The sequence below is a fragment of the Panthera uncia genome, chromosome A2 (assembly GCF_023721935.1).
Source record: "Panthera uncia isolate 11264 chromosome A2, Puncia_PCG_1.0, whole genome shotgun sequence".
Lineage (NCBI taxonomy): Eukaryota > Metazoa > Chordata > Mammalia > Carnivora > Felidae > Panthera > Panthera uncia.
Window position 1 is genome coordinate 72979181 of NC_064816.1, and position 25734 is coordinate 73004914.

General features: G+C 45.1%; 1 protein-coding gene across 1 annotated transcript in view; it reads left to right on the forward strand.

The window, feature by feature from the left end:
• The window catches only part of NRCAM (neuronal cell adhesion molecule), a 282710-nt gene that overhangs the window by 40563 nt on the left and 216413 nt on the right, over positions 1–25734 (forward strand). Inside the window, exon 2 of the mRNA XM_049641330.1 lies at positions 19584–19742. The gene's annotated coding sequence lies outside the window, so the exon portion shown is untranslated. The remainder of the gene's footprint in view (positions 1–19583; positions 19743–25734) is intronic.

The window sequence follows — 25734 nt, forward strand, 5'->3', positions numbered from 1 at the left end:
CCAGGTGCCCCCAGAGCAGAATTTTTAAGCTGATTGTTGTTTGCCACTGAGCTGCTGGAAAGTATTTGTGTCACAATTAGAAGCCACTATACTGATGGTCAAATAAATCTTTGGAAGACCCAAGAAGTGAGGTGCAGACCTGTGGGTACCACGACTGTCAAGGAGGTGAGTGCCCGCACCTCTCCCGATCACTGGAGGTTGTTTCTTGTTCTGGGTGTCCCAGGGGTAGCTTCTCTGGATGTGGCTTCGGAGGACCGTGCTTTCGTTTCTCTGCTGAAATGGGCATGGAGCCCACTGGCCTGGCGTGAGCGACGGTTGCTTTTGGTGCTGCTGTGGTTGTAGTCCGGTGTGAGACATTGAGAATTGCTGCTTGCGTTATGTACACACTGTTGGAAAGTCAGCTTGGCTCAAGGGCCGTCACCATATCAGAAGGATGAGCAGTGAGTAGCGGTCAGCTCGTGGTGTTTAACCACGTACATACAGAAGTGTGTCCTCTGCGAGTTGTAAAAGAAGGAAAGTAAAGAAAAGACCAAAGGAAAAGGAAAGGAGAGGAGAGGGGAGGGGAGGGGAGGGGAGAAAGGGAAGGGAGGGGAGGAGAGGGGAAAGGAAAGGAAAGGAAGGAAAGGAAAGGAAAAAAAAAAAAAAAAGGAAAAGGAAAAAGAAAAAGAAAAAGAAAAAAGAAAAAAAGAAGGTGCCCAGAGGTTTTGAGGTTAAAGTCTGGATGCCTGAGAAAAAACAAACAAACAAAAATTCTGTAAGTGATCGTGACATGAACTCCCAAATTCATTGCATTGCTAGAATATTTACTTAAGTTGACAGAAAATTATTTCCTTTCTCCATAGCAATTGTAATAGGCTACCGTTGGCCGTAACCTTGCCCTATCCCTAGAAGCACCAGTGTTATTTGATCAAATTGTGGGAAACATGTTGTGTGGCAAAGAAATCACGAGGCATCCAGTCACTCTTTTTTTTTTTTTTTAATGCCTATTTTTGAGAGAGAGCGAGAGCGAGAGCGAGCGAGCGTGAGCAGGGGAGAGGCAGACGGGATCCAGCGCTGGCTCTGTGCTGACGGCAGAGCCTGATGCGGGGCTCGAACTCACGAACCGCAAGATCATGACCCGAGCCGGCGTCGAACGCTCGACCGACTGAGCCACCCAGGCACCCCCAGTCAGTTACTCTTCAGGGAAGATGGGAAACTGAAATAAATGGCCAGTGGAGACAGCAGACACCCCTGAAAAGGGATGTCCCCACACTAGGAATCTTCTCTGGAGGAGGAGTATAAGTAATGTTGTCAGTTAATTGGGCAGAGGACTCAACAACATGGAGATGAAATGAGAGGGGACTGTCACAAAGCACAGCTTTTTTCAAGAGTTCATAGAAGGAGGTGCTATGTGACAGCGGGTCTAGTAGGATCCATGGGGGACCTCCCTTAATAATGAGTGGCAATAGTGATTAACAGGATGTATGAACTGCTCTGCAGTGCCTGAAATTTCATTCAAGTTTCCTTCCCCCTTTTACTGCTTTTTCATTCTGCTTTGTGGGAGGAGGTCCCAGGCCTTAAAATACGTGCACTTAACATTCAAATTTTGAAAAGCATTTATAAAAACCCAAGGTTTTCCTTTGATTATTAGTCTATCCAGTTAAGAAAGGCTTTTATTATCATTATTATTATTATTTGTTTCCTTCCCAGAGAGGAAGGCAATGAGATACAAAATGAAAGGGGAAAAAAAAAAATGCCTCCACGACTGCCTTCTGGCCAGAATGTGTAACCTGCTGCCATAGAAACATCTCTCTGATCAGAGAAATGATGACAGAGTGGAGTTCTGGTAAAGCAGGTTTCTGCGCCTAAGGGTTAACGTTTTCTTTTCTTCTCCCCAAGGCAGTTCCATCTAGCGTGGTCAACCATGTCAATTTTACCGGAGGGTCTCCAAACATCTGTAAAATACTGATTAAAATAGACACTATGGTACTATCACAGGAATGTATTGTCTTTTCTGTGTCTCCGTCTTACTCCTAGAATTGCATTGGCAGTTTTATTTAAAGCAAATATGTCATGTAAATCTCCTGGAGTGATCCTGACCAGATGGAGACGAATATGTTGGTCGAGCTGGGCTGGAGGGATGGGCTCCCGTGAGCGGTCAGGGAAGAGCCATTCTTCGGGGGTGCGGAAAACAAATGGAACGTCTCTGAAATGCCCTTGTGGTGTCTCTCAGAGGAAAAAAGAAAGTCCGTGGCGGAAATTCAGGCAGCCAGAGAAGGCCGCTGTAAAAAAAACACTCGCGGGTAAGAAGAACCACATGAGGGAAACCACATGGAAGCCACAGAGCCCGCTCATTTCCTTTTGGTGGGTGGAAATTAGGATGTAGGACGACCACGTCATTAAGAAGCATTTATTGTCTCTTTTATCACCTTTCTCATTGCATCATGCTTCAAAGGTCAAAGTCATTTAAGGAGTCCTTAAATAATGGTCCTGTTCCCTGCCCCACCCCCTAAGTTTGCGCCAGCGGGGAAGCAGGACACAAAACCAGAGAGATGGAGGTCGAAATGCCAGCTCTTTGACAGTCCCAGCTGATGGGGAGTGCCGTTAGAGGGACAGCCACCAAGGGCTTCCCCAGGCTCCTCCCTCCTTGGGGCATTGCCTCCCGCCCCGAGCCCCCAGCAGGCACAGCCCGCCCAGTACAGGCACCTTCTTAGCCAGCTGGGAGAGCCGAAAGGGAGGCAGGAGGTTATCTCGAAGACTCTTCTTGCGGCTGGCTCAGGTGTGAGGGAGGGGGCGGGAGAAGCTGGAGAGGGGGCGAGCACTTGACCCTCCAGAGACAAGGAATGGAAACGTCATCTCTTCCATGGGACGAGGCACAGTGGGAAAGGTCCTTCACCCTCTAGACCCCTGTGCTGTGCTTCCATAGCCCTCGGCTGTGAACATGGGGCTTGTCCCACTACTGCCTACCAAGCTGCTCTGCTCTGCCAGACCTTGTCCTTGTCCTGGCCCTTCAGCACAGCACATGTCCTGCAGGTGCGAGGCCCTCACCAGGGAACACCCTGTCCACGTCGCCTCCCCCTCTTCCCTAGGACGGGCTGTTGGTGAGAGCTCATGCTTTTCCTCTTTTCCGAGAATGCCTTTCGTATTGACTGTGCCCTGTTCAAAGACTGCTCTCCAACCGTTCCCGTTTTCCAAACGTCTGCACCGTTTATCCCTTTATTCCATTCGCTCTGGTTTTTCCCAGCCTGCGTCTCGTCTTCTTCACTTAGGGTTGCGGGTGTAGATGTCTTGCCTCTCCAGTTAGATTGTAGGGTTGCTGGGGACAGAATCGGTGTCGTCTGTCTTCTGTGCCCCTTCCTGGGGCTAGTCTGATGGGTGGTGCAGTGCTTCTGTGGGTGCTAGGCATGTCTTATCTTGAGCTCTCTAGAAAACAGACTCTGCGGCAGAACCCACATGGGAGGGTTTTAGGAGGAGGGACAATTCCAGAACAGCGGTGCTGAGGGAATAGGGGAGGCCAGACAAATACAGGATGATTAGCCACCACACTGCTCAGAGCTTCTCAGAAAAACATGGCTAGTTAAGCCCTGGGACATGCACTGTCCTGCAGACAGGTCTTTGGAACCCCTCCCCTCACAACAGTCTGTCACAGGGCAAGGGGTTCTTGTCTCCGGTCTCTCATTGGCCAAGGTTACCCCATTGGGCTTTAAGTCCCTGCTTCCAGGTGACCCAGTGCCTGTGGTTAGCCTGTGGGGCGGCCAGATCCTTTACCCCAGAGCCCGGTGCTCCACAAGAAGTGGGAGGAGACAGAGCCCCCACAATAGCAGTTAAGGTGGACCAGGATTCCCCCGCTGCTATAGCTCTTGCCACACTAACCATGACAGAGGCTGGGCCAGAGCCATCACCCCAGGGAGACTGAGGCGGCAGGCGATGTTAGGAGACAAGGGGACAGACAGCAAGGGCAGGGACCTTACATAGAGCAAGCAGCCAGAGGAACAGTGTGGGGAGGGGCAAGCAAAGGTGTGAAAGCACATAAAGTGGGTCTAATACAGCAGCCAATAGATAGATATGAGCCTAATAACTAAATAGAATAAATGCTTAATAAATCTTTGTTCATTTCTGTTGGCTTTCTGTGTTTCTACCTTACGGGTGTTATTGGGATAGACGAAGAGGGGTTTAAGAGTTAACACAAACTAAATACATAAGTCTTGAGGGATCAGAGTACAGGAAGGATTTAAAAAAAGTGGGATCAAGGGAATTAATCGAAGAAGGCTTCCTGGAGGAGGTGAGTTTTGAGGTGTCTTTGAGGGCTGTAATGGTAAGGATTTGTAAAGAGGAGGGAGTTGTCTGCAAAGGTCTATTGGAATCTTAGGATCTAAGCAAAATGCTAGGTTTTAGGGTAGATGTTAGACATCTGCTATGATAGTTTAGCTGTGTCGTTTTTAAAAATGTTTGTTTGTTTGTTTTGTTTATTTTTGAGAGAGAAGGAGACAGAGAATCTGAAGCAGGCTGCCCGCTATCCGGGCAGAACTGACGCGGCGCTCGAACTCCTGAACCATGAGATCATGACCTGAGCCGAAGTCAGGCTGACTGAGCCACCCAGGCGCCGCTAGCTTCATCATTTAAAAAAAAATTTTTTTTAACGTTTATTTATTTTTGAGACAGAGAGAGACAGAGCATGAACGGGGGAGGGTCAGAGAGACGGAGACACAGAATCTGAAACAGGCTCCAGGCTCTGAGCAGTCAGCACAGAGCCCGACGTGGGGCTCGAACTCATGGACCGTGAGATCATGACCTAAGCTGAAATCGGCCGCTTAACCGACTGAGCCACCCAGGCGCCCCTAGCTTCATCATTTTTTAAATAATTGTAACAACAAGCTAGAAAGTTGCTACCTCTACTTTGGCTCATGATCCGAATTTTGGCAAAACATAAAAGGTGGTTTTTGCCTTTCACAGGAACAAAATTAACGTTGATGGTATCTAAGTTGGCAAAGAAGAGGACAATTTTCTTATACATTCGTGGAAGCATTTAAATAATCACAGCCCTCTGGGAGGCAGTTTGATGTTTTTATCAAATTTGAAATGCAAATTATTGACCTAGAAATTCCTTTTTTTGGAGTTTATATGGACATAAATATATTTATAAGCTTATTCATTGCAATTTTGTTTCTAGTAGCTAAAACGGGTTCAAATGAAATATCTGTCAGCAGTGGGATGGATAACGAACAAAGGCATATCAGGCATATCATGTTATGTGTCTGGTAAAAGAGATAGACCCTATGTACTGGTGTGGATGAATCTTAAGACACACTGAAAATGCAAGTTGTAAAAGATCATGCATGGTATCATCCCAGAGATATAAGAAACAACAAGGAGCAAAACTAAAAAAATTAAGGGGCGCCTGGGTGGCTCAGTCAGTTGAGCGGCCGACTTCAGCTCAGGTCAGGTTCGTGAGTTCGAGCCCCGCAACGGGCTCTGTGCTGACAGCTCAGAGCCTGGAGCCTCTTTCGGATTCTGTGTCTCCCTCTCTTTGCCCCTTCCTCCCTCATGCTCTGTCTCTCTCTCTGTCTCTCAAAAATGAATAAACGTTAAAAACATTTAAAAAAAACTAAAAAAATTGGGGTGCCTGGGTGGCTCAGTCGGTTGAGCGTCCGACTTCGGCTCGGGTCATGATCTCACGGTCTGTGAGTTCGAGCCCCGCGTCGGGCTCTGTGCTGACCGCCCAGAGCCTGGAGCCTGCTTCCGGTTCTGTGTCTCCCTCTCTCTCTGACCCTCCCCCGTTCGTGCTCTGTCTCTCTCTGTCTCAAAAATAAATAAACGTTAAAAAAAAAAAAAGTAAAAAAATTAAAATCTCAACCTAAGGATTGTGACATTTATTGTGTTTCTTTCTGCATGTTTTCCCTTGCCTAATTTAAGGCAGAAAAACCCCTCGAAGGTATCATCCTTTAAAGAAGAACCAAAGTCCATGTCTCAGAAAGGGTCAGAGGAAATGTCCACGTCAATGCTTAAGAATAAAGAAGAAGGAAACAAAGATAATTGGGAAGGAAGCCATCGGTAGTTCTGTAGCAATGATGTTTCACAGAACATTTAGGATGAGGAATTCTTTTTTATGAATTGAAGAAAAACAAATGCCAACTGATTTTAAGGACCTTTTTTTTTTTCATGTTTATTTATTTTTGAAAGAGAGAGAGAGGGAAACACAGAATGCTAAGCAGGCTTCAGGCTCCCAGCTGTCAGCACAGAGCCCGATGTGGGGTTCGAATTCGTGAACCGTGAGACCATGACCTGAGCCAAAGTCAGGCACTCAACCAACTGAGCCACCCAGGTTCCCCTAAAAAAGCCTTTTAGTAGAAAGTCAGAAAAGAGTATAAGAAAATTGAAATGTAATAATGTAACTTATTGTGCAAAGACCGATTTTTTTTTTAAATAGGTTAATACTGGAAACAAAAACATTTTGATTTTATGGTGTAGATTAACAGGTTTTCTGTGGACACGATGAAAGATTTTTATACAAACTGCTTTGTTGTAAGCATGACATTGCAAATGAGACATTTTTCTTTTCTTACTCTAATTTAAATACTGAACTAGGTGGACCGAGTATGTAGAAAAAATCGGTTTCAAAGAGCCGAGGACCCTTTTCTGCCCCATCCCTGATCGGGGCTCAGACACATAACCCCTCCTTCCACACACGCTGTGTAAGGCAGGACTCACCCCCCTGCCCCTGCCCCATGAGGTAACTTGTTCTTTCCTTGGACTGCTCTGCTCCTTACAAAATTCTTAGTACTCTATGGAAGTAAAATTTACCTCGGGGGAAGGTTTACCTCTAATACACATTAGAACGAGCTTTAAAAATTGATCAAGGCCCAGTCCCCACCCTGGACCAATTAAGTCCCTGGGAATGGGGCCCAAGCATCAGCTCGTTTCTCTAAGTGCCCCGGGGAGTTGTCTGTACCGTGAGGGTTGCCAACCACTCTACTCCTGGAAGCCCGTCAGATTTTTAAAGAGCACTCTCCTGTTTGAATTTCGTATCTTCTCCAAGAAAATGACCCGCCAGTCTTCTTGTGAAATGGCTTGTAATGTTGTAAAAGTCTGTATGGTGAGTATCCACGTACACTGAAATCACTGTACGAAGGCTTTTCTCGGGGCATCTGGGGGGCTCAGTCGGTTGAGCGTCGGACTTGAGCTCAGGTCATGATCTCGCGGTTGTGAGTTCGAGCCCCGCATCAGGCTCAGTGCTGACAGCCGAGAGCCTGCAGCCTGCTTCAGATGCTGTGTCTCCCTCTCCCTCTGCCCCTCCCCTGTTTTGGGTCTGTTTCCCTCTCTCTCGAAAATAAATAATCATTTTTAAAAAATTTAAAAAGGGGGCTTTTCTTTATAAGACATTTGGTTGACATACAGTTAGAGCCACGTACATCATATGACGAGAAAACAGACCAAAATTTGATCATGGGCTATTTAGTATGTACACATCGGCTTGTATTTGTGTGTCTATATTTTAATAAAGTTTGTTAACTTGAAATTCGGGGTCTACTTGGTTGTAGCAAGTAGACTAAAATGCAATGTAGGACTACACAGATTTGGGGGTTTTTGGAGTAAAAAATCTATGTGTTGAGCAGGTGCTTGTGAGTCTGCCTTTAGTTTTAAATTTTTTTAAAGAGTTCTGCTTTTTGTAATGATTTAAAAACCAACCCAGGGGCGCCTGGGTGGCTCAGTCGGTTAAGCGGCCGACTTCAGCTCAGGTCACGATCTCGCGGTCCGTGAGTTCGAGCCCCGCGTTGGACTCTGGGCTTACGGCTCAGAGCCTGGAGCCTGCTTCCGATTCTGTGTCTCCCTCTCTCTCTGCCCCTCCCCCGTTCATGCTCTGTCTCTCTCTGTCTCAAAAATAAATAAACTTAAAAAATAATAATAAAAATAAAAAAATAAAAAATAAAAACCAACCCAGGCGGCACCTGAGTGGCTCAGTTGTCTAATTCTTGATTTCATCTCAAGTCATGATCCCAAGGTCATGGGATCGAGCCTCACATCAGGCTCCGCACTGACAGAGGGTTCTCTCTTCCTCTGTCCTTCTCCCTCCGTCTCTCTCTCTCTCTCTCTCAAAATAAGAATAAAAACAAAAACCAATCCAGGGTAGTGGCAGAAACAAGCCAAAGGTAGGACACATACTTGGCTTGATTTAGTGGGAACTCAATCAACCAAATACTGCATTTTAAAAAGAAGGATATAACAGACAGCATGTGTGTGTGTGTGTGTGTGTGTGTGTGTGTGTGTATGTGTGTGTATGTGTGTATATATATATGTGTATATATATATGTGTGTACACACACACACATATATACACACACACACACACACACACACACACACACACACATATTTGGTTTTGAGTTTGGTGGTGAGAACCAGGAATTATGATATGGAGAGTGTAGAATCTAGGTTTCCTCCAGAAATCTGTGCATATTATTTTATATGGCAAGTTAAGATAAACCTACCCTTGTATTCACAATTTCTGTGATTTGTGAGGATTGTTTTTGCCTGGGGAAATTATGTTAAAAGTGATTTTCTCATCTTCACGGTCTCTCATAAGAGAGAGACTTAGAACATTGTGTGCGTGTGTGTGTGTGTGTGTATGTGTGTGTGTGTTTGTGTCTAAGGCATTGTGCCCCCTTCCAGAAAATGCCCTGTTCCTGGACCCCTAGCTGGGTACGGGGACGAAGATGGGCTGATCTGGTCCTCAAACATGGCACCTGGAGACTGGCATAATGTGAGAGATGGTGTCAGAGGAGAAACATAATTGAAGTGTGACCCAGGCACGGATGTAAAGAGGCCCAAAGTGGGTGTCGGAGAGATGGCAAATCTGGGGAGGAAGCGTTGGAGGGGATCCCCAGGTTTTAGGAAGAGTGTAGCTGTCACAGGCTGTTAGGAGGAGGGAGCTGTGAAAGGCTGGTTTTGCGAGTAAGTTGCAAGTTGATCTTACCTTTTTCCCCCATAAAGGATGTAAACTATCTCATCCATTTCTACTGAGGCAAAAACAAGTCCAGTATTGCTTCACTTTAGCTGATGTGCTGATAGTGGTCAGGAGTCCGGAAGTCATACCTCAGCCCAGGTTACATTTCTTGCACTGCTCTGCACTTACCGATGCTAGCCCTACTCCTGATTTCCTGCCCGGTGTTCACACACTCATCCCTGATGAAACGGGTTGCGTCTGTCGGAAAATCCTGGTGCTCTTCATTGTCCTTTTTCACCTGGCTAGGTGTTCCGCGTCCTGCCTCACCATGAGCTGCTCTCTGGACATGTCACACCAACCGTGTGACGTCCCCTGACCCAGAGGCTTCATTTCTCACATTTCATTTGCGGTGCATCATGGAGGCCGGCGCGGGGCGGGAGGGGGGGGGGCAGGGAGGGACAAGGGACTGGGAAGGGCCATGTCACTGACAGCCACAGTCCTGTCCCCACTGCCACACACCGTCATCTCAGGTAACTCAAGGAGACCATTTCTTCCTGAACGGTCCCATTTCTTTTTCTTCTAATCCCTTCGAGGGAGTGTTCAGCCTTGGAGAGTAATGAAACCCTATCCTCCATGGCCCCTTTCCAGCTGGGTGCAGTTCTAAAGTGCGCTCAAAGCCAATACTAATTATGCTCAAAGTTTCTTATTAATAACAGAGTAAAGACATATGTGAGTGAATATTGAATATTAATTTTCGCTAATGAAAGGCCTTAACTATTTTATTATGGATGTGAAGCTATCTTGGTATCTATGGGTGGGGCATTGGCATAGAGCCTCAAATGTCAGGAGGGGATGCCGGTGCCCTCTGGCAGGAAGCTTCCAATTTTCTGGGACGGCTTTTCCCACATTCTTGCTAAAAGCCTGTGGGTAGCTCAGCGGCTTGGCAAATACAACAAAATCTCCTGGATTGGAGCTGCTCTCACCGAGAATCTGTGGTTGTGCCGTGGGCCATAACAGGTTCATTTTTACATTTCCCATGCTTAGCTTTTATTAGATAAATGTTTAAACTAGTTTGTGAATTTAGTTTAAATCCACTTAAGAGAATGTTGGGCTCATAGAAAGTTACCAGTTTCACGCATACGCATGATTTATGCTCTGCCTAGAGTCATACCTAGTATACAGTAGGCTCTTAAAAGTTTGGTTAAGAAACTACTGAACGTTATTAAAGCCTCTGAGTTTCTTTGCTGGGTAGCACTTTAAAAAAAACAAGATTTGTTATTGTTTGCACTCGAACGTGACAAAATTAGGTCTCTAAAAAGATGCTTATCAATTTCGGACGAATCTCATCAATGTATCATTTTTTTCTTTTTGCCTTTGTAAAGTATAATGAGTCACTTTTTTTTTTTTTTTTTTTTTTTACTTTTTTAATTGAAGTGTGTAATATACAGTGTTATATTAGTTTCGGGTGTACAAGATAATGATTCGACAATTCTGTACATTACTCAGCGCTCACCACGGTAAGTGCTGTCTTCGTCCCCAGTATATAATTAGAGCAATCGCTCTTGGCTTCACATTAAGAGCCTCACTCAAGACCAATTAAATCAGAATTCCAGATGTGGGTTTTGGGCGCTTGTGGGGGGCGGGGAGGGACGGTCTTAATTCTTTAACAGTTTTATTGAGGTGTAATTAACATACAACAAACTGCATCCATTTAAAATGGACAGTCCGAGGAGTTTTGACTTACATATTCCCCTGTGCATCCATCACCGTAATCAAGGCAACCACGGCACTGTCTGTGGATTCCCAAGAACCAGCAGGGCTGAGAACGACCACCATAAAGGCTCAAAATCATGAGCTGCTTAAGGCACGTAACTTGTAGTGTCTTCTCATCTAACAGTTAATAATAACAGCATCAATGAGACTAGTTACTTACAATTTCCCAGTCTAGCCCATTGTCTCTTTTGAAACAAGATACAGTCGCATTAACAAGACAGTGAGAAACATTATTATTTTTTTATGTTGGGCTAACAGTGTTTCCCTCAAACTCTCTTTCTGCCCCGGAAGGACGGTCTCCACACATAGCCTGGGGTTGGGGACCGTTTGTCCATGGGTCCTGCTCTGATACGTTCATTGGAAAAGGCAAGCTTTTCCTAGTAATCTGAGCTAGCGTGATGGAGCAGACTACTCCTTTCCAAGCCACAGATGTACAGCAAGGGGCGGGGGCAGGGCTGTGAAGGAGCCAGGGGGAACCGGCTCTCTAAGGCACGGGGAATGTGTGCCGGCTCTCTAAGGCACCGGGACTGCAGTCAGGGGATCACAGATCCCAGTGAGGCAGATGGAACTTTGTAATCGACTAATGCTCTGTGAATCAACTGGGTAAGAACTCTGCTGACTGCTGTTCAGCCAGTGCTAGTAAAATGATACATGTTTAGAAAGTGATGTAAAAAAAAAAAAAAAACAAAACCAAACAGCCAAATGGAATAGCATTAATGGCCAAAACTAGGAAATTGATTAAATGAATATGACTTATTTATATGGTAGACTATTACCCAGACACCAAAATTGATCTTGTATGATATTTAATGACTTGGGGAAATGTTCATTTTGTTAGGTGGGTACAGCAGGTTACTAAATCAGTGCATAATGTATTACACTACTTCTGTATTGAAAAATGTATACACAGACACACATACATACAGACAAAAACAACACTCATAAGGCATAAAGGCCAGTTTTTATTTTTTTTAATGTTTGTTTATTTATTTATTTATTTTGAGAAAGAGCGTGAGCAGGGGAGGGGCAGAGAGAGAGGGAGACACAGAGTCTGAAGCATCTCCAGGCTCCGAGCTGTCAGCACAGAGTCTGACATGGGACTCGAACTCATGAACCTGCAAAGATCATGACCTGAGCCAAAGGCGGATACTCAACCGACTGAGCCACCCAGGTGTCCTGACAATTTTTATTTCTGGTGGTGGAATACAACATACCATTTTAATTTTTTTCCTTTAATTTTCTTGTACTTTCCATATGTCGAAAAGCAAAACCACCCTAATAAATGCCACTAAAAATCAGCTGTCAAAGTTTCCCCCAGATAAAAATCAAATACTGCCTAAAACAATCCAGTTAAAATGAAGTACAAAAATAAAAACCATTAGCATTCCTGCTTCGAACTCCTGTGTGTTACCCTGTAGGCACCCGCTAAGTGCTTCTTGAGCGATCTGAATAATGACAGGAGCGACACAAAATAAATAAACCCCCTGCTCAAGTTGGAACTCGCTCAGTTGCTTTTCAGAGTCATCAAAGCAGATTTGTTTTGTATGTTCTATTAAATTCAAGTTCGAGGTTGCAAAGCATTTGTGTTACTGTTGAAGGGTGTTGGCATTTCATTTCGTTTTGACTTGACTCCAACTGTTATTTAGCAAGAGGACTGGGCGATATGCAAATAAGCGGGTTTCTGCCCAAGGGCTGTGGTATATCGGTTCTTGAAAACTGATTTCGAAGGAGTGTTCTCTCCGACGTGGGGGAAGACCTGACATGGGTCCGCGCGCCCCTCATGTTGAGGTTAAGTGGCTGAAGTACAGCAGGGACTCCCCGAGGCCCCGTGTGCGTTCCTTGCACCAGACCCTCTGCACGGCGCCTGCGCTCTGGCCACCGCTCTGGCCACTGGCGGTTCGCCGCCATCTTGGTCTCCCTTATTCATCCCTCTGTCCTCATGGTGCACAAACGTGCTCACTCCTCCGCTGCTCCCTAGAGTTCTGATTCAGGGAGGTGGGCCGTGTTTACGGCCCATCCCAGACAGAGGTGCTTTTTCCCACCTCCAGACTCCCCTGCACGTTGTTGGCACTTCACAGCATGTGTGTCAATCACACGCTTCACGTGCTGTGAGGCCAGACACGTTCCTCCTCCCTTGGCCTCTGAATTCGCGGGAGCACAGCAGGCCTTATGGGGACTGATTTCTAAGACCCCGGGGCATCTCTCAATCCAAGAATATGGAAAGTTTGTAAGGTGCTTGGCTTTTCCCGTGGGGCATACTGCTGTGGCCTTATTTTTATTTTTTATTTTTTTTGTCATATATGGATCTTCCTCGACTTACAGTGGGGTTCCGTCCTGATGAACCCGTCGCAAATTGAGAATATCCTAAGTCTAAAATGCATCTAATACACCTGATCTCCCAAACAGCACAGTTTAGCCTGTAGCCTACCTTGCGTGTGCTCAGAACACTTACATCAGCTGATAGTAAAATCATCTAACACACAGCCTGTTTGGTGATCGGGTGGTGAATATCTCATGTAATTTAGTGAGTACGGTACTTAAAGTGACCAACAGAATGGGCATGTGGGTACAGAATGGTTACAAGTGTGGGGCTTGTTGACTCTGGTGATCCCACGGCCCACAGAGCTGCTACGCGCTGCCCGGCATCGCGAGAGGAGCGTCCCATGTATTGCTAGCCCAGGAAAAGATCCAGATTCAAAATTTGAAGTTCAGTTTCTACTGAACGCATATTGCTTTCATACCATCGTAAAATCAAAAAATGGTACGTTGAAGCATCGTAAGTCACGGACTGTCTGCCCTCATGTCTGAAGTTAACTGGCTTTCCAACATTAACTGAGGTTTTATGTCTCGGCTAGTGTCTTCCTCTCCTCACACAGTTTTTGTGTATTTGTTTGCTTGTTCAATGACATCAGCAGAAATAGAAGAGGGATGCCATAGCACAGAGTTAGGCAGACTGCATTCAAATCCCATGTTAGGATAATCCCAGGTTAGGCAGACCACATGTCAAATCCTCGGACATGGACAAGCTCTCTGACTTCGGGATGCATCACTGGACTTTTCTGTGCCTCAGTGTGCCCACGTAGAAAATCTGTACAATAATGGCCACATTGTGGGATTATTGTAGGATTAACAAATTTGTGTAGGAACCTCTTAGCCCCTCCTGTGGGCCATGAAAGTTTCTCACTGAATACTGGAGCGCACATCCTTTCTTCCTGGCTCCCTCCTTTCAAACCTGAAATCGGGCTCAGAATAAGGAAACTGCACTGAGGTGTGAGTACAGAGCAGCTAGCGAGTTTGCGTGTTTCAAACTGGTGTCCCGGCAAACTGCTAAGTCACATCCCATGAGCCTCCCAGGCGGTCACTGTAAAATCACCAACCACACACATGAGGCCGTGAACGCCAAGGGTCTCTTCTCTCTGCTTTGCTTAACCAACGTGATCTGTCCAAAGACTTTAAAATAATAGAAAATATACATCGCAGGCATGAAAGTGGCGAATGGTATTCACGGGTTGGCAGTTCTCTGTCCCATCGGGTGACTCTGGCTGGGCTGTGCCCGTGGCCACAGCAGAGGGAAAGGGAAGCGCCACGTTTCCTTCTTTTCTTGGAACTGCCATCTTTTTCTCGTCTCCCATGCCAGTGTCTTCTCACAGGACTCACAAGAGAAGAAAAGTCTCACTGTTCTGGAAACGCTAGAAAACGTTCCAAAACTTTCTCAGCGTCCTTCCTAGCAACAGATCCAGTGACTTCCTCCACATTTCTTCCGGGTGGCACTGCTCTCTTGGTGTTTATTACTCTTTGCCACCCACTAGCCATGCGACGCTGGGCCATGAGTTCTCATTCTGTGCCTCGTTCTCATTTTTCCCTCCTATTAGGTGGGACACTAAAATGCCCACCTCGGAAAGTTGTTATTGAATATATGGATCAAATACATGCCCAAAGTACCCAGTATGGAGTAAGCTTTCAATGTATGTTGGTGGGTAGTCATTCGATCTGCGTGAACAATGAATGCACCTGTGGGGTTGTGCGAGTAACATAGACTAGCAATTCCAAAGCTCGTCTCTGTGAAGTCCTGGCTTTGCTGCTCACTAGCTGTAATGAATTATCGATAACTTGCCCAACTTTGCTCAACCTTTATTTTATCCATAAGATGGCAAGAAAAATACCTATTTTTCAGTGTCAAGTTAGATTACTTTTGTGAAAAATAAACCACAAAATGCCATATGACCCAAGATGGTATTATTATCTCTCATCTCTGCCTGTCTTTGAGCAGAAGCTGCTTAGTTGTCTTTGTGTTTCTTGTGGCTCGCAGGGCAGTACCTTGACCCCAGTGGATCAGACGGTAATTGTTGAAAGAACAGTGTCACAATTCGACACAGCTGAGAAAAAAGAAGCAAGGCAAGAAGGCCTCTGTGTCTTCAACAGAGATGGCGGGAAATCTACACACACACTCGTGTGTTTGCTTTGTAGACAGTCCCAAGGAGCCCTCCCTTTGAAGATTTCCAGTCTTATTTACACAGTCAGTCCTGGGACGACCAGGGGTACCCAGGTAGAGGACGGGTTGGGTTGTTCCAGGAGGGCACACTGACCACCATGAGAGACTGGAGCTTAACAGTCTGACCGTAAGGGTACAGACAGAAAAACTAAGAAAAGCAGACACAAGAACTTAAAAAGCTCTTCGGTGTGGGGCTTTTTACTCTAAGGAGAGATCCCATGAGGCTTCCTGAAAGCTAAATTAGACAAAGCAGTTGAGATCTTTGGAGAACAATTTCACTTTGGCAGGGGTATACCAGATGACCTAAAATGACAGACTCTGCTAATTTCCATGATTGCCTCTGGGAAGGATGAAACTAACGTGGCTCTGGTTTTGCAATATGTTTCTCAAACATAACTTCTTGGTCTGCTGCACAGGTAATTATTCTAACTACAAAGTTCATGTTGCCAATTATCGCAACTATGGCCTAATTTTCTCTAATGATGCTGAAATCTAATCCTTCTGGGTTTTGCGGTTTTTTACCAAGGAAATGGTAAAACCTTTATCCAGCAGATGAATTGCGTGGTCCCGTCAGTTTACATAGCTATTTATATCTTACAGATGATTTGCAGTCAATTTGGAGAATTGGGAATTATTAATTTTAAGTAATGACCTCAACGCTAAACTACATTCATTTTTATTTCTTGACCGGTCTGGTTTTTGCTGTTTTCCATACCACTATTTGCTCTGTGAAGTAGTGTCTTATTCAGTGTTCTTATCATAGCATGAACATCATTCTGGATGGCATGCTTGTCTAATTTGTAGGCGGCATGAAGGTGAAAGGCAGAACAAATATTTTGGAGGGGTGGAATTGAGAGGTCGCGAATTTTTGGCAAGCTGGAATAATGAGCTCCATTTTTAAAGGTGCAATATTAATGGGGTAAAAATAAAGCCTTTAGTTGTTCCTAACAACAATACCTACAGAACGATAAGGGAGATCTTCATTGTCAAGCTGATAAACAGCCGTAAGAACGGCCGGGAAATGAGGTGCTATAATTTTATTCCATACGTACTGCCCATTTGGACTTGTGGAGAACAGAGACTCAGGGCGCCCTAAGGAGCAGGGACTTGCCACCCAGCTCCCCTGCCTGGGTCTGGAAAGGGGGAAGCTGTCAGAGTCAGGCAACTTCAGGGATGACTCTTCTCTCTCCCGGTTTCTCATTTGGCCTTTCTGCTTACCTTTGCATATTCGGGAGGTCCTCCTCTGACACCTGATGTCCACTCCAAATCCCAGAGAGAGCTAGTTTGATGGACTTGGCTGATCATCGTCTCCCTTCTGGGGCGAGACCCTTGCACAGAGCCACCTCATGGGCCCTCCGCCAGCCTCTGTGGGATACTCAGGGGTATCCAGTCAGCGGCCGCCTTGCTAAAACCACAACTTATCCCTGCTTTTCAGAACAGCGGGCTGTGGTTGGGCAGTTGACATCAGAATGCAAATCTGGATATGTCTCCAAAGGCCAGCATTGAGACCAATGAGTGAAAGCTACAGGAAGCAAGGTTCGTCTCCACATGGAGTCCCTTAAAATGGATCGGGCCATAGGCAGATGGGTGGTTGGATACAGTGACCGTCGAGGCCCCCTCCAATTCCCAAAATTTTGTGCTTGTATTTTGACCATCATTCTTTCATGTCTTCCCAGACGTGTCTAATGAAAATCCTCTTTTTGCATTGTCATTAAACTTAAGGTAATTCTGCCACCGTACAATTGGAATATGCCTGAGGTGTCAGAAACAGTAGTATTTTTGCCTCAGCCTCTTAAATTAAATATTTAAATGTTCGGTAACGTTTCGGTGAATTGTAAATGGTGGTCCAGATACCCCTCGGGTAGGCTTTTAAACTCATATTCGTGAGGGCCTGAGGCGGTTAGGGCAGATTTCAGTGGTGACTCTTCAGATAGTTGCCCAAGCTGACGTCCCTCAAAATAGTGTCATTAAATCTTCGGGAGTGTGTGCACGCGCACGTATGGTATAGTCGTGTGTGTGTGTGGGTCTGCGTAGATGTGTGTGTGTGTGTGTGGTGTGGTGGGTGTGGTTGTGTGTGTGTGTGTGTGTGTGTGTGTGTGTGTGTGTGTTGTGCAGGGAGAATGGAAATCCTTCCGTACCATGTTACTCCTGGCGGAAACAGCGGAAGTAGGATTTCATCAGAGGAGCTCTGCTGCCACCAGGAAGCCCGCGGGATGCTTCTGGCGCCACTGCCCAGGGTGCGACTGCGCATGCGCGGGGGGCAAGCGCCGCCTAAGTAGACCCAGAGCCGAGGAGCCTCGCCTCTGGCTTGCGGGTCACTGTGTTCCCCGCCCGCCGGCCCACGGTTAGGAGAGAGACTAGCTTTGTGAACTCTCGACTTCCTCCATCCTGGGGCTGAGCCTGACCTCGCTGGGCTTCAATTGCCTCACTTAGAAATTATAAATAAACTGTTCTGGTACCAGTAGTGAGGTCTGAGAAGTTTGTTTGGATGAAAGCACTTCTTAGAAGCACGATGTCCAGCTCATATGAAGGACTGTAACTTAGTGAGTAGGATTAGCTTTGATCTCTATTGTTCTGTAAGGAGTGGGGGCCCAGAGAGCCCGTGGCCTTGATCCTCGGTCAAGCATGTGACTCCATGTCTCCCCGTCATACGGCCCCGCCTGGGAGAGATCGAGTCCAGCCCCAGCTCAGGATCCAACTTTATCTCCCCTAAAGACTTGATTCTGTCCTAGTGGTGTTCTTTTGCTTGGACCCTACCTACATCACCATATTTCTCAGGGCATCAGTCCCTTCTTCTTGAAAATTGGGCAACGATGTGATTTTATAGGGTCTTAAACTTTGGATACTATTAATTTAAATTGTATTTGTTTCATTTTATTTTTTAATGCTTATTTATTTATTTTGGGAGAGAGAGAGAGAGAGAGAGAGAGAGAGAGAGCGAGCAGGGAGGGGTAGAGAGAGAATCCCAAGCAGGCTCTGCAGTGTCAGTGCAGAGCCCCTATGGCTGACCTGACCCCACAAACTGGGAGACCATGACCTGAGCTGAAATGCAGAGTCAGACACTTAACTGACTGAGCTACCCAGACACCCCTGAATTGTATTTGTTTTAAAACAAACTTGAGGGGCACATGGGTGGTTCAGTCGGTGGTTCAGGTCAAGACTTGACCGTCTCTGAGTTCGAGCCCCACATCGGGCTCTGTGCTGACAGCTCAGAGCCTGGAGGCTGCTTCAGGCTCTTTCTCTCTGCCCCTCCCCTACTCACTCACTCTCTCTCTCTCTCTCTCTCTCTCTCTCTCAAAAATTAATAAACATTAAAAATAATGTTTTAAGCAAACTTGAATTATCAGGTGCAAACCATGAGGGCGAGGCAGAATGTCAGAGCTAGATGAGCTGTCTTCTCAGACTTTGTCTCTTTGGAAAAAATGCCTGTGCTCGGGCTCCATCCCACCTGAGATTCTGATTTCATGTCGAAGATTTATTTGGCCTGGATGAGGCAAGCCAGAGATACTTTCTACAAGCTCTCCGAGTATCGTTAAAAGTGCCCGCAGGGTAGAGAAGCACTTAGCAAGCCCAAGGTCAGACCATTAGTGCTGGGAGCAGATGTAGCGCTCTTGGCTTCTGCTCTCCTCCTTACACACTGACCCCCAAGTTCTGGTTTAAAGAGGTTTTCTGAATGCTCCCTTCTGCGATTTTTACCCTTTCTCATAAAAGTGAGGCATTAAACAAACACAGTAGTCGAGTACTTCTGTTAGTTGGTTTCCGATTAACGAAGGCTTCATTATGTGTAGCTCTACCTTAACCTTACACTTGTTTTCTTAGTGTGTTTAGCAACTCTCTTTATTCCCAAATGCCTTCTTTTCTTACCGCCTTCAAAGCCACCTCTAAAATGTAATTGCATTGCTGAGTTCTTTTCTGACATTGTCAACCTTGATCAAATACTTCGTTCTTCATTGTTTGTTCTTTTCTGTCGGTGTTAGATTCTTCCCGGCCACAGCCTGTGTGTCGATGTGATTATAAAGCACATGGTGTTCTCATGAAGTATAAGAATAGAATAAGATCAAGTGCCTTCCCCCCCCCCTCTAATTTGTGTGCACAGTTGTTTCCTGCTGTTTAGGGGTCACTCGGGCTTTCATCCTACACTAAGATGTAATTGGAATTATGTTACCTGTTTTCATTGCCTGTTGCCATTAAATTGCTTAAAGTCTTAAGACATTGATGATCTTAAGTGCAGAACAGTGTGGTTAAAATGAATCACGGAATTTAAGATGTATTAAGTTCCCCTTGTCGATGTTAAGGTGGTAGGTAGAGTGAAATATCAGCTTAATAGAATTAACTAACCCAAAACAATTTACACTGTTCTATGTTTTTTCTTTTCTTTTCTTTTCTTTTCTTTCTCAGGAATCCTTGTGGTGTTCTTCCTTAGCGCCTACTACCCCTGTTTGCTGAAGACTTTGGCCAAAGCTGCTCTCAGCTGTTGGCATCATCCTGAGGAAAGGACAGCTTTCACACATCAGGGAAACTTTCAGGAGACTGTGGGCCCCAGTGGATCTTCTGAAGGTGAGAGTTAATCAGTCCTCTCTTTGTCTTTAGAAATCTAAATTAGCTGTTCTGTCTTCCAAAATCTACTTCTTGGAAAAGAGTGAATAAGAGACCAGGTTGTTGAAACCTCTCTGCATAGAATTGAGAGTTTTTCTTTTTCAGGAGACTTTTTCAGTAGTTACGAAGGAAATCACTTGGTTATTTTGACAGAACAGGAATTTATTTGATGTTGTGGCTCTGATCTAAGAAGACTTATTTGAACACACACACACACACACGTACACACACACACACGCACACACCTTGAGAAATCAATAACATTTCTCTTCTCAAAAGACTTTCTTACGTATTTAGTGTCTCTCAGAGCCTTCATAATAGCCTTACCTTGCCTTTTAGGAATGTTTTAAGGACAAAACAAAACAACTTCAGTGAAAGCACTTTGTAAACCATGAAGATTTATTTGCATAAGTAAGAAAGACAATGACTATGTGGAATCCTCCAAAATACCCTTATATCCTCCAATCTGTTTTTCTTTATATAGTTTGATTCATTTTTAATATGGTTCCGTAAACTTTGCAAGGATCTCAAGGAGCAGAGGTGGTGAGTCCTTACCTTCAAGGAATATCTGTCATGTGCAAGAGACAGACACATGAATAGATAACCAATTCCAATATGATGAAAGTATATTGAGACTGCATTAAGGAGTGCAGCAGAAGCTGAGGCAGCCTGGGGCCAGAGACTGTGTGTATAAAAAGCAGGCTGCTTACAGGAGGTAACCCCTGAAGTGGCCCTTGAAAGATGAATAGGAGTTGGCCTAGTGGAGTGGCCTAGGGTCTTGTAGACAGGAGCAGCGGGATGCGGGTGTGAAATCTGCATGCGGAATAATAAGTTGTTAGGGTTATTGAACCACAGGGTATGAAAGGTGTGTGTGTGTGTGTGTGTGTGTGTGTGTGTGTGTGTGTAAGCACTGAGGGGTTTTAAGATGGCAGTCATTGGAGAGAGCCTGGGTGACTTAGTTGGTTAAGTGTCCGACATCAGCTCAGGTCATGATCTCGCCATTCATGGGTTCGAGCCCCACTTCGGGCTCCATACTGACAGCTCAGAGCCTGGAGCCTGCTTCGGATTCTGTGTCTCCTTCTCCCTCTCTGTCCCTCTCTTGTTTGCGCTCTGTCTTTCTCTCTCTCAACAATAAATAAACATCAAAAAAAAAATCTTTTCAAAGATGGCATTCATTGGTATTTAAAATTTTTCAATACTTATTTTTGAGAGAAAGAGACAGAGTGCAAGCAGGGGAGGGGCAGAGAGAGAGGGAGACACAGAATCTGAAGCAGGCTCCAGGCTCCGAGCTGTCAGCACAGAGCCCAGTGTGGGGCTCGAACCCACAGACCGCGAGATCAGGACCTGACCTGAAGTCAGCTGCTTGACTGAACCACCAGGTACCCCAGTCATTGGTATTTGAGGTATGTTGCCTTGGAGAGAGTGTAGGGACAGCTGGAGGTGAGCAAGATTGAAGAAAGGTTTGTTTTGCACTGACCTGGCAAAGATATGGGAGGGCTGACATTGGGGAGGAAGCAGTGAGGAACGGAGAGGAAGAGAGCTTTGAAAGAGCTAGACTGTGCTGGATTTGGTGATAGTTTGGGCCTTGGAAGTGAGAAATGTTAGGGCCTGGGATTCTCAGGTTTCTGACTCTGGTGACATTTTTAGGAATTTAGGGGAGGGAAGCAGACCTGTTCTTGGGGAGGAAAGGACTTTGAGGTATACATGGGACATGTAGATAGACATGGCCACTGGGCAGCTGGAAGTTACTAAGTGTGGTGGTTAGGGGAGGGTTCCAGGCTAGAAACATTGATTTGGGAGCTAGAGGAGATCGTTACAAATCTTTTGTGAACTATCAATTTGATTTGGTACTTAAGCTGTCAAAAGAAGTTGGACAGAAAATGGCAAACATCATAGATGTTTCCCTTAGATTTGGACTCTAACACACAAAACGAATGAGCAAAGAAACATAAAAAAGAAAGAGTCTCACAGATAGAGAGAATAAATTGGCAGTTGCCAGATGGGGGAACGTGGGGAGGTGGGTGACCTAGGGGAAGGGGATTAACAGGTACAGGCTTCCAGTTATAAAATAAATAGATCATGAAAATTACAGCATAAGGAATACAGCCAATAATATTGTGATAATGTTGTACGGTGAGAGATGGTAACACACGGATTTTGGTGAGCGTCTCGTACTGTATGTAATTGCTGCATCACGATGTTGTACATCTGATGCCGGGAGAACGTTATATGTCCACCGTCCTTCAGCAAAAAAATTACTCATTCGGGTACTTAACACACAACTCGCTGCATTCTCAATGTCCATTTCATTTTGACATTGCCTACCATTTCATTTGTATCTCTGCCTGTTGGTCTTCTTAGTGGAATAAATGGGGATTTTTTCCTAGGGACAAATGTGGGGGCTTTGTCAGTTTGATGAAAGGAAATCGAAACCAGTATTTAAAAAACAGTGAAAACTCCAAAATTTGGGATGCCTGGGTGGCTCAGTCGGTTAAGAGTCCGACTCCTGATTTCAGCTCAGGGCATGAGCTCACAGTTGGTAAGATCGAGCCTTGCGTCGGGCTCTGCGCTGACAGAGTGGGCCTGCTTGGGATTCTCTCTCTCTCCCTCTGCCCCTACACTGCTCATGCTCTCTCTCTCTCTCTCTCTCTCTCAAAATAAATAAAAAATAAACTTGAAAGAAACCCCTAAAATTTAGGAGTTACAAGCCAGTGCCATTCTCCACTTTAATTCGCAGTATTTACAGAAATTATCTAAGAAACAAGCTTTGCTTTTCGAAGTATGATTCTTTTTCTGTTGAAATCATGGTTTCTTGTCTGTTCCTTACTTTCATTGCTCTGCGCAGACTTGAGTATGGCTTATGGGGGACTGAGCAGGATTTTTCCCACATTCCTCAGGGTACATCAGGGTCCCTTCCTTTGGATTTTCCCAGCATCATCCAGAACGTCATTAAGTGAGCCTGTTATAACAGAGGCTGCACTGTTTCAGAGACGTCTCCCCGAGTCAGACGTTACTCAGAGCCTTCTTTGAGGGAATGGCATGGCTAAAAATTTTAAATTCAAATAATACTGACAATAGTACTATTTTGAGTGAATTTTATTTGATTACTGTGGCCTTGATTAGCTTACTGACTTTTTCCCTTAAGACCTGTTGGATGATCACAAAATACTCCCTTTTTACTATTTCTAGTCTGTTTCTCTACCGACTTTCCAGAAGCTTTAAAGAACAGCTGATCTATCACTTGCATTTTTACACATAAGGAAATGAACTTGAAGCAAAATTAAGCAGCTGACCTAATGCTAAGAGGCAGAGGCAGAGGCCTGGTCTGTTCACACTCAGGCTGCCCCTTCCACCGATTCATTTTTTTCCTCTTATTGCACGTCTTTATTGTAGTGTCAAGTTACCTAAATGTCTTAAAATAATAAGACTTGAACTGAGGAAATCCGTTCACATTGATGGCATTTGCCTTGGCTAATCGCTCTATATTCAACGAACAGATTTGGCTTTATTATTTTAGGCTCTGATTAAGGTTTTATTTTACTATTATTTTTTAATGTTTACCTACCTGTTTTGAAAGAGAGAGGGAGAGAGAGCATGTGTGCACATGAGGGAGGGGCAGAGAGAGAGGGAGAGAGAATCCCAACCAGGGTCTACACTGCCAGCGCAGAGCCCGACTCGGGGCTCCGTCCCATGAACCGTGAGATCATAACCTGAGCTGAAATCAAGAGTCCAGATGCTTAACCGACTGAGCCCCAAGGTTTTATTTTTAATTTTTGTGATTTTAAAATTTTAACATGGCTTTTGTTTTTATTTTCTCTAAGCTTGTTCCACTCCTGACATGAAGGATCAGTGTAGAATCAAAACCACCACCCATGTTTAAATTCTAGTTAAAAGAGGGGGTGCCTGGCTGGCTCAGTGGGTTAAGCATCCAAGTCCTGATCTCACGTTCATGAGTTCAAGCCCCACAATTGTGCTCCACGCTAAGAGTGAAGCCTTTTTTAAAAAAAAGAAAAAATTCTAGTTAAAAAAGGACAATCATCTCAACATCCGTTCATCACTTTTTCCCTACTAGGTACTTTCAGTAACAGGGTGTTAGGCGTTTTCACACACAGTGCAAATACTGGCCGCCCAGCCCAGTTTCCTGAAACATCCTATTTCTTTCTCAGTTTTATTTCCTCCTTTTTAGAGAAAATGCAACTTTCATACCTAAAAAAAAAATAAAAGATGCTCATTAATTATTTTCAAACCAACTCTTTTCAGCCCGGGATAGTTCTGATTTGGTCAAATACATTGCAACGCCCAATGGGTTTTAGGTACAGAAAATGAATTTATGGAAACGCTGAGTTGGTGTAGCTTAGAATGAGGGCACGTGCATGCGAGTTGTAGCTGGTCTCAAGGACAAGGCATTGTTCTCTGAAATTCACAGAATGGTCAGTCATTGCTGTGAAAGCAGTGGGCTGTAAGTGGTCAGAGTGCGTGTACAGAACATGATTCACTCATCCCGAAAGCCACCAGTAACAAAAGAGTTTACACTCAATTATGTGCAGGACCCAAGAACTGAGCCTTCCTATTTTGGTCTTTTTTTTTTTTTTTTTTTTTTTCTGCCTCTTTCTGCCTCTGCCTGTCTCTGTGTCTCTTTTTCTCTCTCCCTTGTATTCTCTGGGTGAAAGACACATACTAACACGATGTCTCCATAACGTGCAACCCCTGGCAGTTGGTGTTGCTGGAACCGGCAGTGGGAAAGGTCGATCATGGATATGGGAAGCTGGGGCACTGCCCCTCATTTGGGACGTGGGGGACAGTTGTAGGGAGACATTGACGGGTTTCCCCTCTGCCTAGCTTGGCTGTCTTGGCAGAACGACAGCATGAACAGGGACGGACAGACATGGGAGCCACGGAAGACAGTAAGTGCAAGACGGTATGATGGTTAGGGAAGGACGTGACCTCTTTTCACCACTGCTGTTTGGATTCGTGGTTGGGTCTTCTTCTGAACTCTCTTACTGTGGGCCAGGTACACAGTGCAACGGTATTGGCTGGCTGCTTTCCACTCAGAACCCAGAGTGAGTGTTGCAAGCACTATCATGTAAAAATGAAGCACGGGATAGAGTTTCTGTGAGCTTTGGAGTTGGCACTTAGAAAAAGTAGTTCGAGTTTGAAATGGTATTCGAGACCGCCCTGCCTCGCTTTACCCTGTGGCTATAGCACAGAATGGTGCTGGGGGCGAGGGGTGGTGAGGAAAGTTGGGAACAACTCCTATCAGAAAGCCGAAGTCAGAGGTGAGTTGCCAGGGTGACACTTGTGAGCGGGCCGTCTTCCAGCAGGCTCAAATTATATTTAACAGTAAAATGTGTTACCCTGTGCCCTTCTGTAGTGTGGGGTTTTAAAAAGAAAGGGGAGAGGAAATGCTGAGCCACCAACTTTGGATACTAAATTCAATCCCTCTACAGAGGTCATAGACTACATCAGCAATTTGTGGACTGTTTCGGTGGAGGACAATGACAACGGATTTCTAATCAGATGACGTTGCTACGTTTGAATTTTCATTCTCCATTGCCTTTTGTTGTTTGCACGCTTCGAAATTATTCTGGATTCAGGTTTATTATTAACTTTTTGAACTCCAGCTTCTGCACCGATATCTGACTCCTCATGTCTCAACGAGAATGGTGACTGGAGAATTTATTTTCGCAGTCATCAATAGAATAGCCGGGCAGCATAATATGAATTAATGGCTCTTTGCATTTTCCCACAATATAAGCTGGATTCGTTATCCCCTGGGGATCTATTTCAAATTCATGCCCTGTTAAGCCATTTTTGCTTTCTAGCTTTTTAAAAGCTTCTGCATAACGGCTACCTAGATCACAATAAATAATACATACTTTTGATTTGAAACTCTAAAAATATTTCTGACTGTTCTCATTATAAAATGGAAAATGAAACAGAACTTGCACTTCAT